General features: G+C 35.1%; 1 non-coding gene across 1 annotated transcript; it reads left to right on the plus strand.

Annotated features, from left to right (window-relative positions):
* The first annotated feature begins 231 nt into the window (after positions 1–231).
* On the plus strand, positions 232–338 carry LOC120087396. The gene has a single exon (XR_005484533.1). It is a non-coding gene; the product is annotated as a small nucleolar RNA R71 (small nucleolar RNA).
* Positions 339–17,751: the final 17,413 nt, after the last annotated feature.

The following is a 17,751-nucleotide window of genomic DNA, read 5'->3' on the forward strand; positions in this document are numbered from 1 at the left end:
ATTTGGTTCTGAAGGGATGTGATGGCCCCGTTATTCGCGTCACTGTCCTTGATTCTCAATCTTTGATCGCTTGCTCTCCAGTCTTCATGATTTTTAGAAATGTGATCAAGGATATTCTTGGCCTCATCATAAGTCTTATCCAGTAGACCTTCAGCTGCTGCCGCATTGGAAGCCATCTACGATGCAAGATTTAGTCCGTGGTAGAAAATTTCCATCTGTAAGTAGTCTAGTAAGCCATTATGTGGGCAATCTCTTACCAGCCTCTTAAACCTCACCCAGGCATCGCTGAGCGATTCGTCGATATCCTGTTCAAAATTGGTGATCAACTTCCTCCTTCTGGCGTTCTCCGTCGGAGGGAAGTACTTCTTCATAAACTTCTCAACTACCTGCTCCCATGATGTAATCTCTTCTGCTTCGAGAGCGTAAGCCCATTTTCGTGCCTGGTCACACAACAGAAATGGAAACAATATTAATCGAACCTCCTCAACAGAGATGTTTGGGAACATAAAAGTGTTGCAGATCTCAATGAAACTCCGGAGGTGGGTGATGATTGTATTTATGAAATGGAAATGTGGATGCTATACGTTGATGGAATTACGTTGTGCACTCAAGTTTCTCCAGTGGAATCCAAGTGTAAATTCCTCTGAGTTTCCTGGTAAGTCCAAGGTCGAACACAGGGACTTGTGAAAATAGTTTACGTTGGTAATTTTTATGGAGAAGTTTGCGGTAATCGGATAAATAAATAAAGTGTTGGGTTTGTTGTTTACGTTGATGAAAAAAAAAGAAATAAACAAATGCAGCGGAGTTGAGAAAAGACAGTTGCGTTGATAGATGCAATGAGTATGCGATGAATGGGTTGAGAAGATCTTTAGCTAGCGTTACTTGGGAATGCGTCAGACTATGCGATCATGTTACAACCATGCACAACAAGTCATTTTCCAATGTAAATGCGACGCTTCTAAATCTAGGACGCATATGTTGAATGCAAAATGTCCATAGAGCTCATCTCTAGGTCTCTACTCTTGTCCTATGAAATGATGTAAAATGCATGAAAGCAAGGTGACCGCATACAATCATATCCTATCTCTAGGATGCATGCAATGCATTGATAACAAATAGTGTTGATTCCTAAGTGCCTATCTCTTATTTATGCGTTCTAATCTGGCTCTTCCGAGTCTAGATTCTAAACTGACATTCCCAAGTCTAGATCTTGTCCTTAGACTACCCTCCCGGGTATCTTTAATGGACGAATGAAGCATACATAAACAAGATAATCACAAAGAATGAAGATTCCCTAGTTGTGCTAGCTAAATGCTTCTTGACTCATTCAACTGATTTAGCTACTCATGTGTAAATAACTGAGAGTGAACAAATATAGAGAAGGAAATTCCATTTTCATAAATGAGTTGAGTACAAAATGACAATGGAAAGTAAAGGTAGAGAGCCTGGTGCAATTCCTTGCTGACCAAGGCTTTCTACACTGAAATCTCTATTCTGATCTAAAGATGTTCCTTCTTCGTAGTCGTCGGCCCTCTCTCTGTCCTTGAAGCTTCCAGCGCTCTCCCAAGCTTATCGAAATGATCTACCGGCACAACATTCTCCCTCGCGTCCGCCTTAAAATGAAAGAAAACTAAGAACAAAGACGTGTGAACTGATCAACTGGTTAACCGTTTCTCTGAAGAATGCCCTTGGTATTTATAGAGCATCCATGGTGAAAGGTGGCTTCTCTTCTGGTTATACATATGGTACAGCTTTAATTCCTTACTGATGCGTCGAGTAATTATCACCGAAAAGCTGAATGTACTTTGTGACCATTATCGGCTGTCAACTTAATTTGGATTCGACTGTCATCAACTTTCTGTCCCATCGCTCTTAATTAGCCTTTCACCCAGATACGCTCACCATGTTGCACTGACCAAGTTGCGGCGATCCTTCTTGGGCGAATGTTTGCGAGCACAATCAACGCAAAGCCTTGTGGTGAAGTTGCGTTCGACCAATGAATTCCTATGATCACAATCTTTGCATTGCGTTAACGCATATTCTGTACAAAAATACAAAAATCAACTGTTCTAATGCGCTGAACACATGTGACCGCAATATTACAAAACTGATGCTTAATAGACGCAAAGTAACATATTTCATCAACGCAATCCAACATTGTTTAAGAACTTAGCACTATGATAACATGCATTTCTGCCCGTTATCAGTGGACGTGCGGATCCTCGCCACGCCTACCATCAAACTATCCGGCAGTTTGGATCATCTGCAACATCACCGATTTCATTTCGAATCTCGATCCGTCAAGAGCAGGCCTCATGATTCTTGGGGAGAAATTATAAAGGTTGGGCGATGCATAGTCTCGAATGGGCCTATTGTGGTCGTTCGCCAATAGGATGGGATTCACCATGATATTATTTTCATTTGGCGCTCCATTTCCTGGTTGTTCTGCTATGTTTGGTTCTTTCTCTTGTTGTTGTTGTTGGCGGCGGCCATCTCTTAATCTTCGTCAGAACGTTCTTTCAATCTCTGGGTCGTAATTCACCAGAGATTGAAAGCTGCAAAGAAAATAAAAAAAAAATTACCGTTAGCACAATGTATTGCCGTGGTCCCCGGCAACGGCGCCAAAAACTTGATGCATGTTGTTATGCGATGAAATAATGGTGTAAAGTGCAATGGTGGGAAAATACTTCGTGCATGCAAGTTTTCTCAGCAAGATCCAAGTATAAATCCTACTGAGTTGCCTGGTATGCCCAGGGTCGAACATAGGGACTAAGGAAAACAGTATGCGATGGTAAATTTTGATTACTTTGCGGTAACAAATAAATCAAAGTGTTGGTTGGTTTGTTGTTTAAGGTATAAAGTGTATGCGGCGGATTTGAGAAAAGAGTTAATTATGCGAAAGATACAATGAGTATGCGGAGGAACGGGTTGAGAAGGTCTTTAGCTAGTGTTTCCTAAGAATGCGTTCAAGCTATGCGATCATGCTACACTCATGCGACAGTAATTCATTTTCCAATGCAAATGTGATAGCTCCTACTTTTAGGACGCATGAGATGTATGTGATGATATCTATAGAGCTTATTCCTAAGTCTCTACTTCTTGCCTATGCGATGAGAAAGATGCACACAAGTACAAGATGACCGCATACAATCATATCCTATCTCTAGGGTGCATGCGATGTGTTAATAGCAAACAAAACTTATTCCTAAGCTTTTATCTTTTGATTATGCGGTTCTAATCTGACTCATCCAAACCTAGATTCTAATCTGACTTTTCCAAGCCTAGATTCTATCCTTAGACTACCCTTCCGAGTATCTCTAATGGACGAATGACGCATATATAATACAAGATGATCGTATAGAATGAAGATCTCAAGTTATGCTAGCTAAGTGCTTCGCAACCTATTCGATAGATTTAGCTACTCATACGTAATGTAAAGAGAGTGGACAGATATAAAGATGCAATTTCGATGCTTCTCGGCACGCTTCCAAGTTCACCGAAACGATCTTTCAGTGTAATCTCCCTTCATTCGCTTCTGCCTTCTAAGTAAAAAAAAACTATGAACAAGGCTAACTTCTATCTATATGCTAAGCTCTCTGGACTGAGCGAACTCCTTCAACGAAGGTGACGTTTGGTATTTATAGAGCTTCAGGGTGAAGAACTTTTTCTCTCGAATGATTTCACTGATGGGATGTCATTAATTCTCTGTCTGATGCGCCGAAGATTTGTCACCGAAAAGTTAAGTGTACTTGCTACAGTATGTCGTTAACGGCTTGTCAACTTAATTCAGAATCAACCGTCATCAGCTTTCTATCCCATCATGATTTATTAAGCTTTCACCCAGATGCGCCCACCTTGATGCGTCGGCTCTATGCGGCCACCTTCTTGAGTAGATTTTCACGAACACAAACGATCGTATATCCTTGCGGTCGCAATCTCTTATGCTCTCGGATGTTAATTTCCTTGGATCGCAATTTTGCCTTGCGTCATCGCATTTTTCTACATAAAATACATAAGTTAACTGTTTTAATGCGATGGAAAAATACGATCGCAATATTGTAAACTTAATGCTTTTGGACGCAATATTATATATTTTTACCGTCGCAATCCTACATTGTTTTATATCTTCACGCTGTAATAACGTACATTTCTGCCCATTATCATTAACCAAAGAAAACAAAAAAAAAAATCATGAATCTCTTTACTCACTAGATCCCCCACCGGTCATGGAGTTCTCGACGGCGGCGACTGGCGAAACCAAGTAGAACGATGGCTGGATGTCGAATCTGGCGAGCCTGAGACGAATAATGACGACTGACGTGAACGGATTTGGTGGTGGAACTGACTGAAGGCAGCTCGACGGACTTACCTGCGGCGCTGATTTGACCGGTGAAGAAGGCGTCTGACAACCGTCGGGTGCGAGCACTAGAGGGATGCGACGAAGAAACAATTGGTGACGGAACTAGGGTCGTCCCTTTGCGTGATGGAAGCTACCGTCGACGAAACTGATGGTGCGGGTATGACAATCGGTGGCATCAGCAAAGGGCAACGAGCGGCGTGAAGGGGCTGGGCAGCGGACGAAGAAGATGAAGATTTTAAGGGGAGGTCTCGACGGCATGAGGGTGAACCGAGAGAGGGAGAGGGAAATAAAAAGAAGAAAGAAGAAAAAAACGAAATAAAAGAAAAGGAAAATATATATACTTTATTTTGTTATTATTTTTTTTCTTTTTCATTTCATTCTATTAAATTCCTTCCCCAAATCTCCAAAAGCAACCCTTCCCCTTCCAATTTGAAATTAATTCCTGACATTAATCTCAAATTAAATTATGAGCTATGAAAAGTCCAATTTCCCAAAACCATTAAATTGAAACACCCCTTATTCAGTAATTAAATTTCCGTAATTAAACTTAAAGTCCAAAAATTCCAAAAATACCCTCAAATAATAAAGATTACATAAATAATAAAAATTTGGGGTGTTACAATTAGAGTATTCATGTTAGCTACTAGCAACAAAGAGCTCTTTTAACTAAAATCTTTCAAATAGACAACAAACTATAGCGAGGTCTTTTTTAAATTTAAACTAAATCAAATCCAAAATTCCAAATATTTTAACAAATATATTTGAACCATTTACCATATCGAATTATCTCAAACTTCAGCTCCAAGCAAATAAAAACTAAAATAATTTAATACAATTAATTTAAAATTTTGGTAGGAGGGAAACCAAATTTGAGAGGGAAATGAAAATGGGAAGGAGGGGAAAAAAAATAAAGATTAAAAAAACATTATTTTTATATTTTACTTGACACGAAAAATATGTCAAGTAAAAGCTTCTTATACTTGACACAAAAAACGTGTCAAGTAAGACTTTATATTACTTGATACGAAAAACGTGACAAGTAATGGATCGCATGAAAATATCTGAAACATTCTGTTAATCTCCGCTCTTTTAACAATTTTACTTGACATTTTCTTTTCTAAAAGGTTATTACTTGACTCTTTTTTTTTTTTTCAAATAAACGTCAAGTAATTAAAAACTGCAAGTGTCAAGTAATATAGATTTTATAGTAGTATCACTTAGTTTACTAGGTCATAGAACCTATAGCCTTTACTACTTATGACATAACCTATAAAGACACACTCATATGCTCTACTAGCTAGTTTTCTTCTTTTAGGGTCAGAAATCGTTACAAAGACTAGACATCTCATTAATACCATGTTGCTCGCAACACATGGAGCATTGAATGAGGAATTAAATAAAAGAAAAACTAGAATAAAATTATAAGAAAATAAGAAAAATATTTAATAAAAAAATAATCCCATGCCATGCTCGATTGAACAATCAATTTCACTTCCCAACCTAAGCAATGTGGGATTCTCAAAAGCATTTTTTTCCTTTTAAAACTCAAATTGTCACCGAGAACCAATAATAATCAAAACCAATTGGCATAAGATATTGCATTTTTATTGAATTTTCTATGACATAATAACAATATTGAAAGAAACACACGTTGACATGACAATGTAATTAAATTGAATATACCCGAATCCTAGTGTGAATTCAAACTCTCAGTCTTTTGACATTCAATTTAAAATATTTGTACATGAAGCCAAATCATGTGCAAGATTGTATAAAATATATAGTGACGATAAGTTTATGATTAGAAAAAGGGATTATAAAAGTTGAGATAAAAAACTTTGAAAGTCAAAGAGAGGGCTGTACCTTGATTCATACAAAAATAATAACAATAGAGAGCTAGCTATATATTATAAGGGAAGATATGAGAGTTAAAATCATAATGGTGGCTCTTCTAAGGTCTGGTTATACTCTTCTTTTTGTTGCTCTTTTCATAGTTTTCATGATGGTTTCTTCTCCTCTCATGATAACAACCTCCCATGCTGCTCGTTTATTGCCCAAAGCAGGTGAGCAAATTAGTATCTCATTAATACTATTATCAAAATGTTTTGGAGTTGTTTTGAACATTGTTTTTAGGTTAATAATGGCTCGGATAAGTTAAAAGTTTTGTGTCAATCTTATTTTTAAGTGTAATTTCACAATGTTTGTCTAGCTAGCGAAACAAGTTGTATATTGTAGATGTGTAATTTAAGTTTTAAACGATAACGGGAGATCATTCAATCATTGGATTAGGTACTTAGTTAGGTTGAAATTTAAGTTGAACAAATTGGATTAACTTGAGAACTTTATCCTATTAGCAATAACACATTAAAAATGGATTGAAAAGAAAAGGAAGCAGTAGTAAGGTTGATATTTAGTTTATTTCTAACTCTATTTTTAGTTTGATATATAAAATTTAAGGTGGGGATCAATCAATCAATCAATCATTTGGAAAAGTATAGATATCTTATTTACTAAGCTATATATTGGGCAGATCAGAAACTTTTGTGTTGCATGTGCTGCGATTGTTGCTCTAATTCTCAGTTGCCTCCATGAATTTCATTGCCACTATTACTTCATCAAATCCTACTCAAGATGAATCTTTTTCAATCAAACATAATCCTGAAATAAAGCTAATATTGAGCATATAACGCTCAACAAGCATAAATCATGTACTCTCAATTAAAAAGTTAGAAGGTCGTTTGAATTTTCTAATCTCCATATTATTGAACACAAAGCTAGCTAGGTACTTGACCTGCCCTTCCTTCTTGTAAGTATGCATTGTACTTGATTATTGTTGCACTGTAATGGTAATTTGAACATTGGATCTGTCTCTACTATGTTAGTGATTCAAGAGTTTTGGTGATGTTAATTATCCTTTTTGTATGAGATTTGACCCCAAAAAAAGAAAAAAAAAATTGGTTTGGGAAATTCTCATTTAAAGAATTTTGAGGGGTAATAACATGTAATAATATAAATGGTCAGCAGCGAATTCAAAATTTTATTTGGGGGCTTTTCTTAAAAAAAATTGACGAAAAAGAATTATAACTAATCGAATTCAAAATTCATAAACGGATGGAGTGAAAAGTAAAAAAAAAAAAAAAGTGATAAAATGAATATGATTTACAAAACTAGAAAACTAAAATTTGAGCCCATTTGGTAATCATTTGATTTTTTTATTTTTGTTTTAAAAAATTAAGCATATTTTATTTATATTTTTTATAATGATTTGCATCAATGGTTGAATTCTTAGTCAATTTTAAAAACAAAAGTAATTTTTTGAAAGCTACTTTTTTTAGTTCTCAAAATTTAACTTGATTTTTTAAACCATGGGTGAAAAGTAGATAAAAAATGAAGAAATTTGAAGATGAAAGTAGTGTCCATATGCTTAATTTTAAAAAACAAAAACAATAAACAAAATAATTATCAAACGAGATCTAAATTATAAAAAAAAAAAAACAAAATTTAATGCTCAAATGGAAAAGAAAAAAAAAGGAAAAAAGCACTCAAAAGTAGTGGCTTTTTGTTTTTAAAATTTTCTTTTTAAAATTTGACTAAAAATTTAACTGTCATGAAATTAAGAAAAAGGATGGACAAATTTTCCGATTGTCTTAAGATTAATATGATTTGTCAGTATAGCAGGAAAAAAAAACTATTGCAGTATTGTCTTTAGCGAGATTTTTAAAAATAAAAAATAAAAAATAACTATTTATATAAAATAACAAAATTGTTAGAATAGTAGGAAAAAAACACTATTACACTTAGTGTTTTTAGCGAGATTTTTAAAAATAAAAAATAAAAAAAAACTATTTATACAAAATAACAAAATTTTCATCAGATGATAAAAGTAAAAATTTTCCAAATTTTTGTATACATTTGTCTGTTGTGCATAGAAAATAAGGCTCAATATTTTTTACTAATTTTTATTTTAAAGAAGTTGCGTTCTCTCATCCATACGACTACCAATAATTAGTTAATTAATCAGAATCACAAATATAAAACTTTGATGTTTATTTAATTCATTTCAATTCTCTATAGAGGTGAATGACTGATTTTAAAATATCAACTAGATTTAAAATATAACAAATATAATGTTGTTTCGTCATCAATTTCGAATCTCAATTATTATTGTACCGTGGAAGATTTACTGTCTTGAAAACAAAATCGGCGTGACTTCAATGCTAAATTTCATATGTTGGTTGCTCCCCAAGATTAACACAACGTCCCAACTCAAACGTACACTTGCTAGAGAAAGGATTGAAATCGTCTAAAATTTTTCTTAGACCACAGAAGAGAAAAACGATCGATTTCCATTCTACTTTTTTAAAGAAAAAAAAAAAGGATCCATTTTAAAGGAAAAAACCATTGTGGAATTAGTTTTAAAAACCATTTTAAAATAAAAAAAAACCATTGTGAAATTAGTTTTAAAAACCGTTTTTGAATTAATTGAGACTAATTCTAGAAATTAATCACAAACAATTAATTCTTTTCGTTTTCCTTTTGTCATGGACCAAATGTCTAAAATCATTCCCAACATTGCTAGCAATACTTTAGAATTCCAAAATTTTGACTAGTATTGTAGGTAACCATTTTAAATTTATAAGTATTGAAAAAACCTCCTTCATAAAATTAAAAAAAGTATATGATCGAAAAATTAATGATAAGAAAGTACCTAAATGCATCGAGTCTATATTCATCTCGGTTCAATAACTCATTCAGTTGTCTAATCATATTTTTTTAATATTTTTTATTTCTTGTGTGATTAAAAAAAATTACACAAAGATAAATACAATTCTAGATGAATCCATAAATTGGTTTAATAATAAATGAAAGTAGAAAGTATCAAACCATGTGCGTATCACCCTCACATTACAATCAAAGAAGAAAGTGTCAAAGATAAAAAAAAAAAAAAGAAATATATATAAGTAGTTTTCAATGATTTCTTAAAAAATGAAATGAAAAAAAGTCATTCTTAATTATCTCAATTATTTACCAACATTAAATAACTAGCGGACATAAAATTTATACTTCTGACTTTAAAGCTAGAGAAGGAAGATGATTCAAAACAGATATTAAGGTAAAAACTGGACTTACACTTTAAAGAAACTGATAAAAAAAACTACAGTTACCATAAGCAAAAAAAAAAAAAAAAAAAAAAAAAACTACAGAGGGTTTATTCCAGCAAGTGTGTGCATCACCGATGAAGAAGGTCGGAGGTACACAGTTACCGTTTCTCCAGCGAATTTATGGAACCTTTACAAGAGAGGCGGTTGAGAATTTTAATGTGTATGATGTCTCATCAAAAGAGTTTCACTTTCAAGGTTGTATTGCATACTGATTTGAATCGTCAGGCATCCAAATTATTAATTAAATTTTATTTAGTAATTTTGACGTAATTTTAGTATTTTTTAATTTTATTCTTTTTATTGACATTTAAGTTGGGGTAATTTTGTCTTTTTATGTTGCATTAGAGTTTTTATTGGAAGACTGTTTAAGTCTTGCTATTAGGTTATTTAATGAATTCTACGATGAATTAAGTATTAGCCTTTGTGTTTGTTTTCAAGATTAGTCAGAGAGCTTCTTGAATTTACAATTCATTTGAGTTGCATGCCAACAACATTCAAGTGATATTGATTATCCTTCCTGTGGAGTTTTCAAATCTTGGGATAGGGAACTTGTTCTTTATTACAAGATATTTTGATCTTAAGGCAATCCGTGTCTAACTCAATCTTAGGGTTGATATCATATTGATTTGAGAGTTTTAGTGATTGGGAGTTGGGGGTTCCCATTCCAAAGGGTTTCTAATTTCAATTATTAGAGTTTCCATATCATTTAGTATCAGAGCCTAGATGCTCTAGATCGGATATATCGTGTGAATATTATTTTTATTTGATTTAGTTAAAAAAGTTACATCTTGAGATTTTATCGTGTGTTTATGTCGTTGATCTGAAGGAAAAAAATTGCTTTGAATTGTTAGGGTTTTTCTTTTCTTTTTAAAGTTACGTTGAGTTTGAAATTCATTTGAGGAAAAAAATTGATTCTAGAAATTGCTTGATTGAATGGAAAAAGAAGTAAAAACAATGGGATGAAAAATATTCATAAGATTCAACTGAGTAGAACAAAAAAAAAATCAGCTCGACTGTAGATTTGGGAATTGAAAAAGGAAAAAAAAAAAAGTTTGATTGTTGCCACTGAAGACGTGAAAGAATTCAGAAAGAAAAAAAATTTAAAAAAAAAAAAAAAATCAAAAGGCGGTGGATTGAAGGAAAAAAAAGAGATAATTGAAAAAAAAGGGAAATGGAGAAAAAATGGAGGGTGCTGGCTGACGGACATTAGAACGAAGGTGAGAAAAAAAAATAGCAGGTACGTCAGGCAACATCTCAAACAAGCATGTAAACTAAACACGTCAAGCAAGCACCTCAAACAGGCACGTCAAGCAAACAATTGAATTTTCATGAGTTTTAAGCTACTGAATTGTTGTAAGTTATGTTTCCACAAGCAAGAGTTTCAAGGAGTAGTTGTCAGATGAGTATCATCTTTGGGAGGAGAAAACTGAGGTCATATTTCATCACCACCACTATAGTGAAAAGAGATAGGTAAAACTTATTGTTTCTACGTTTGAAGATTATGCTCTAACATGGTGGAATCATGTATTTTCGAAAAAGGAGTAGAAGCGAAAACCATGCAATACCATCATGGAAAGAAATCATGGAAAGGAGTAGAAGCATTTTGTTCATAAGACTTTCAACAAATTGCAAGCTTTGAAGCAAGCGAGCAAAAGTGGGAACAATTACTATGAGGAGATGTTGTTATTACTTGATGAGGCTAACATATTTGAGGATGAGGAAGCTACCATGGACCGATTCTACAACGGACTTAATGAGGAGATTTTTTATATGCTTGTGGATTGAGAAGAAATTCGACCTTGTGAGGATTTGGAAGAGATGGTGCACGTTGCCATCAAGATAGAAAAGCAACTCCAAAGAAGATCTTCAAGGTATACTAAATTCAAGCCCAATTCCAATGTCAATACATTAGTGGAAAAGGTTAATTTACCTATCCTGCATGAGCATTTTGACAAGGTAAATAGTAGTAAAGAAAAACTGGTTGATGTTGTACTTATGCATGATGAAGGCATTTTGCCTAGTAGGACATTAAGTAGCAAGAACTCACATGATTGTAATCTTAGTACTACTGTTGAACCTTTATTTCTAGAGAAGCATGTGACAGTAGTAATGGAGTAGAGAAAGTAGATGGTAATGAACTTGAAGCTAGCATACTTTGTGCTAACATTGCTAGTCCATTAAAGCCCAAAGTAACTTTTGATTCTATGGTTTTATCATTGCTTCAAAGAGAAGTAAAACTTGATGTACGTGAGTTGGAAAACTAAAGGCACAAGACCAAGGAAAAAGCTATAGAAATATATGAATGAGAAAAGCATGTGAATAATACTCGGACTATAGATAAAAATGAGAGAAAAGCAAAAAATGTAAGCTTGAAAATTTGTGAGGTTAACAAAAGATTTTGTTTTCTAATAGGTGAACTTCAACCAAGTTTGCATAGCTTTTCTTTTGAGTTTTTCCAGGATGTTAAAATGATTCCAAAGCAAAACTCAAAGGATGAATATTCTTTCCAAAATAAATGAAATCCAAGACATTGTCAACCTTTGACATCTCATGACTACAAGGTTGCTTTACAAGGAAGATCATCTAGGAGAAGTGTTAGGAAATTCACATCATTTTCTTCTTACAACTTCAAAACTGCTTTACAAGGTCTTGATTGGATTCGAGGACAAACCTTCAAAAGAAGAGAGGATGATGTGAACTGCCAAGACATCAAAATTATTAATTAAATTTTATTTAGTAATTTTGATGTAATTTTAGTGTCATTGACATTTAAGTTGGGAAATTTTTGTCTTTTTATGATGCATTAGGGTTTTTATTGGGAGGCTATTTAAGCCTTGCTATTAGGTTGTTTAATGAGTTTTACGATGAATTGAGTTTTAGCCTTTGTGTTTGCTTTCATAATTAGCCAGAGAGCATCTTGAATTTGCAATTCATTTCAGTTACATGCCAAGAACATTCAAATGAGATTGATCATCCTTCTTGTGGAGTGTTCAAATCTTGGGATAAAGAATTTGTTCTTTGTTTCAAGATATTGATCTTAAAACAATTTGTGTCTAACTCAATCCTTAGAGTTGAAATCATATTTGTTTGAGAGTTTTAATGCTTGAGAATTAGGGGTTCTCATTGCAAAGGATTTCTAATTTCAATTGTTAAGGTTTTCATATCACATACCCTAGCTTATCCGGAACTAATAACTACTTTAGAAGCTCTACAGACTGTCATATGCTAGATGCCACAAAAAACAGGAAGGAAGCTAATACTATCAATTTCTTGAATTATGAAAATTAACCCTTACAATGAAATAAGAGATAGAAAGGAAAGATAAAGGCAAAAGTAAATTAGAAGACAGTGCTACTAAAGAAGAAGGAAAACAGAGGAAGAAGGAAAGTAGGGTTACATTTCCCTCTTCGAAGAAAAGTATTAGACTTTTCAACGCTGATTCAGCCCTAGTTAAAGTGTCCAAACCGACCACTGAGCTTGCCGTAAAGAAGTATAAAATAGCCTAAGTTAAAGCCTTATGAGAACAAAAAAAAAAGAAAGGAAAAAAAATCCCAAAGACAAGGTAGATTTCAACACAATGAGGAGAATGTGAAAACCTACTTTAAAAAAGGTACAATCCAAATAACCGAATCTATAAGAAAAAGCTCAAAATCTCTAAGTACCGAGGAACCAAATTTTTATATTGATTTGGGTGAAATATCTCCTTTAGAAGAGGGCAGAATCTCAAGTCCAAAAATTACTTCAAGTATATAAGATCGAGAGATTACTAAAACTGGTAAAAACTCCATAGTGATATCACCAGTAACTATCATAAAGAAAAGCTTGGAAGCTCTATTTGATCTAGAAGAGGAAATAGAGAACCATATGTTAGACATATTTAAATAATAATACGTTTAATTTAAGTATGGCTATATATGTGGATTAATAATTTATCACATTGTGTTATTTTATTAGTTTGGGTCATATTATATCGTTTAATTAATTAAGATCCTAGATTCGTAATTGAGTATAGATTTAATGGGTAGAAGCCCATTCCTAGTTGTTGTCCCAGATGACAAGATCTTCACGTTAACAATCACAAATCACTCGGATATAACGGTTAAAAACAATTCAAGAGTTAGGGGAGGTAGTATGCTGAGGCTTGAAAATCCTTCTGTCGTTTACCAAATGGTAGCTCGATCGTGTAGACGAAGTGCCAAGAACTAAATGATAGTTCAATTATGTAAACGATTAGATGAAGCGCTAGACGATTGTGTAGACGATAGTTGACTGGAGCTAGACAATTGTGTAGACGATAGCTGAGGGGCTAAACAATTGTATAGAAGATTGGACGCTGAGCTAAACAATCAAGTACACGATGCGGTAGGAACTACACGATCGTGTAAACGATACTTTAGAAAATTCTAAACAATCGTAAAAATAAGAAGAAAAGACACAGGAGTTTAAATGGTTCGGCCAAAGGCTTACGTCCACTGTGGAAATTGGAAGGTTCTCTTTTATTACTCTTCAAAGTATTACAGAACGAACCAATACCTTGCTCTCTTGTTTTCTTATTCACTCTTACACTAATCTCACATTCATTTTCCTTTATATATGCATGCGATATAGTTAACGATGAAGCTCTGGTGGTTACAACACATAATAAAAATATGTCGACAACGGTTCAACTACCAGTTGTGATGTCCTTCTTGATTTCGAGTCTTTCTATAACAATCTCCACCTTTGTAAGCATCCAAAGTACCTTCCCTCTTTGCTTCATTGAGCTGACTTGAGCTAACCTTTTTTAGGTAATTCGAACTCGAGAAGGTCCAAGCATCTACCAAGCTTGTTTAATGGAACAGTTTTGGTTAGCATATCAGCTGCATTATCAGAGGTATGAAACTTCACTACCTCGACTTCCTCTTTCTCAATCTCTAGTCTGATGAAATGATATTTAATATCAATATGCTTTGTTCTGCTATGAACGTGTTGGTTCTTAAATAGGTATATTGTGCTCTAATTATCATAATAGATTCTGACTTTTGTTTTTGTTATGCCGAAATCGTTTAATAAACCTTTCAGCCACAAACCTTCCTTCACAACTTCAGACAATGCGATGAACTCAGCCTCTGTTATGGAAAGAGCCACAATAGGCTGCAAAGTAGCTTTCCAACTGATCAAATTGTTCCCCCATAGGAAAACATAGCCTAATAGGGAACGTCTTCTATCCAAATCTCCTGCATAATATGCATCTACATAACCATAAACTTCATCATTGGATGGCTCATTCTATCTATATAAGACTCTTGCCTCCTTGGATGAACATAGATACCTTAGTTTCCACTTGACTGTCTCCCAATGTCTTCTACCAAGATTTTCCATGTACCTACTGACCATACTTGTTGCATAGGACATGTCTGGTCTTGTAGAAGTCATAAGGTACATTAGTGACCCACTACTTTGGAATAGGGGACAACCTTCATATGATTCAAATGTTCTTCAACTTTGCTCTTTGGACTATTTGAAGTGAGGTGTAAGAGGAGTGCCAACTAGCTTAGCACTTTTCATTTTGAACCTCTACAGTATCTTTGAACAATATTCAGACTGACTAACAAGCAAACTACCCTATTTTCTGTCTCTATCAATCTCAATGCCTAGGATCCTTCTTGACTCCCCTAGGTCTTTCATATCAAACTCTCTTTTAAGAAGCGTTTTCACTTGCCTCAATTCTTCTTTGGATCTCCTGGCCAGCAGCATGTCATTTACGTAGAGAAGTAGATAGACCGGTTCCTTGAAGCTACTAGAGTTTGTGTAGACACACCAATCATATGAGCTCCTCTTGAACCCCATCTTGAAGATCACTTCATCAAACCTCTCATACCAACATCTCGGTGACTGTTTGAGGCCATATATATATTTATTCAGCAAGCACACTAGGTCTTCTTCTCCCTTTTTAACATAGCCTTGAGGTTACCTCATGTAAATTGTCTCATTCAACAACCCATGTAGAAGGTTGTCTTTACATCCAATTGGTCAAGCTCCAAATCCTTTTGCACAACTAAGGAAAGAAGTAGCCTGATTGAAGTACGCTTTACAACTGGAGAAAATACCTCATTGTAGTCAATACCTTCCTTTTGAGTGAACCCCTTAGCAACAAGCCTAGCCTTGAACCTAGACTTTTCCACATCTGGAATCTCTACTTTAAATTTGTAAATCCATTTGCATGAGATAGGTTTGTACCCTTTTGGCAAAGGTACTAGTCTCCAAGTGTCATTTTGGTTGAGGGACTTCATTTCATCATTCATTGCCTCAATCCATTGCCTAGCATTCGGCTGTTTGTTGCTTTTTCAAAGCTGGTAGATTCATTATTACTCAAAGAAATGACAGCACTCAATGCTACATTAGCAAAATCAGACTCTTGATATCTTGCTGGTGGTACAATAGTTCTTCTAGGTTTGTCTCTTGCCAATGAATAGTTTCTATGCTGATTGCCCACAAAATCCGCAGTCAGTATGCTTCATTAAAAACAGCCCATTTTCCAATACATATAATCCCGGATGGAGGAACCATCCAAATTTTTCTTGGGTAGGAGGAAACCAACAAGAGCACTACCCAGAGGCGAACCAACAGCAAAGGCAAGAACCGCCGCCTACATTCCAACCAACGCATCAACCACACCAACATTCCTTTAATAGAAAAGGTTAGGTGTCAATTTCAGGAGAACCTATTAAAGGAGAACATCACCCAGAATGATGCGTTGCTGAAAATCCAGGCGTCATCTATCAGAAACCTGGAGATATAGGTAGGGCAGATAGCGAACAAGTTGAAGAATAGGCAGCCTGGAGTTTTGCCTAGCAACACTGAAACTCTTGGGAACAACAATGGAAAGAAGCAATGTTATGTAGTGACATTGCAAAATGGCAAAGCTCTTGAAGAAAGAAGAATGAATCCAAGAAACAACAATCCTTCAAAAGAACACAACACACGTTCAATGGCATTAGAAGATCAAGAAGAAAGAATGCCTGAAACAACAAGCCATTCAGAGCCAAGCACGTCTAACGTGGGAAAACCTGCGGTGCCGCTGAACACACCATTCCCTAGACGCTTGATGAAGAGGAATGATGAACAACAATTTAAGCATTTTCTTGAACTCCTGAGGTAGTTGCATATCAATATTCCACTTGTAGAAGCTTTGAAGCAAATGCCAAAATATGTCAAATTTCTTATGGATATTTTGATGAAGAAAAGGAGAGTCAACAAGACGAAGGTAATTGTGCTAACGCAGGAGTGCAATGCGTTAGTAAGCAACAATCTACCCAAGAACATAAGGACCCTGAGAGCTTTACAGTTCTGTGCTCGATAGGAGGGTTGGATGTGGGACATGCGTTATGCAATTTGGGAGCAAGCATTAATCTCATGCCACTCTCAATCTTTAAGAAATTGGGAATTGGTGAAGCACAACCCATTTCTGTTACTCTTCAACTCGCGGACAGAACAATCAAGTACCCTGAAGGAAAGATTGAAGACGTTCTGGTAAAAGTTGACAACTTCATATTTCGAGTAGATTTTATCGTCTTAGACTATGAAGCGGATAGGAATGTACCAATTATCCTTGGACGCCTCTTTCTAGCCACTGGGAAAGTTTTAATAGACGTGCATAAGGGAGAATTGACTATGCGCGTAGACAATCAAGAGGTAAATTTTAATGTGTTAAAAGCATTAAAGTTCCCGGACAGTGAAGAATGTCAATTAAACAATATAGAGTTGCCTGAAGAAGAAGTGACCAAGTGTGCGAGGTTCTCGTTTGAGAAAAGCATGAAAGAACCTGAGCCGCCAAGTCTGAATGAGTGGCGGACAAAACCAACGTGTCCATCACTAAAGGAACCACCAGAACTTGAGTTGAAACTGTTACCTAATCACCTGAAATATGCCTTCCTTGGAACAAACAAAACTTTACCTGTAATTATTTTCGTGAATCTTACTGAGCCTAACGGACATTCTCTTTTGCAAATGCTGCAAAAGCACATGCGTGCAATAGGTTGGATGCTAGCAGATATCTGTGGCATCAGCCCATCTTATTGCATGCATAAAATCAAGCTCGAAGAAGGGAAGTCGGATCGATTGAGCCTCAAAGAAGGCTGAACCCATAATGAAGGAAGTGGTCAAGAAAGAAATCTTAAAATGGTTGGATGTAGGAGTGATCTATCCTATATCCGATAGCAGCTGGGTAAGCCCAATCCAAAGTGTTCC

The sequence above is a fragment of the Benincasa hispida genome, chromosome 9 (genome assembly GCF_009727055.1).
Source record: "Benincasa hispida cultivar B227 chromosome 9, ASM972705v1, whole genome shotgun sequence".
Lineage (NCBI taxonomy): Eukaryota > Viridiplantae > Streptophyta > Magnoliopsida > Cucurbitales > Cucurbitaceae > Benincasa > Benincasa hispida.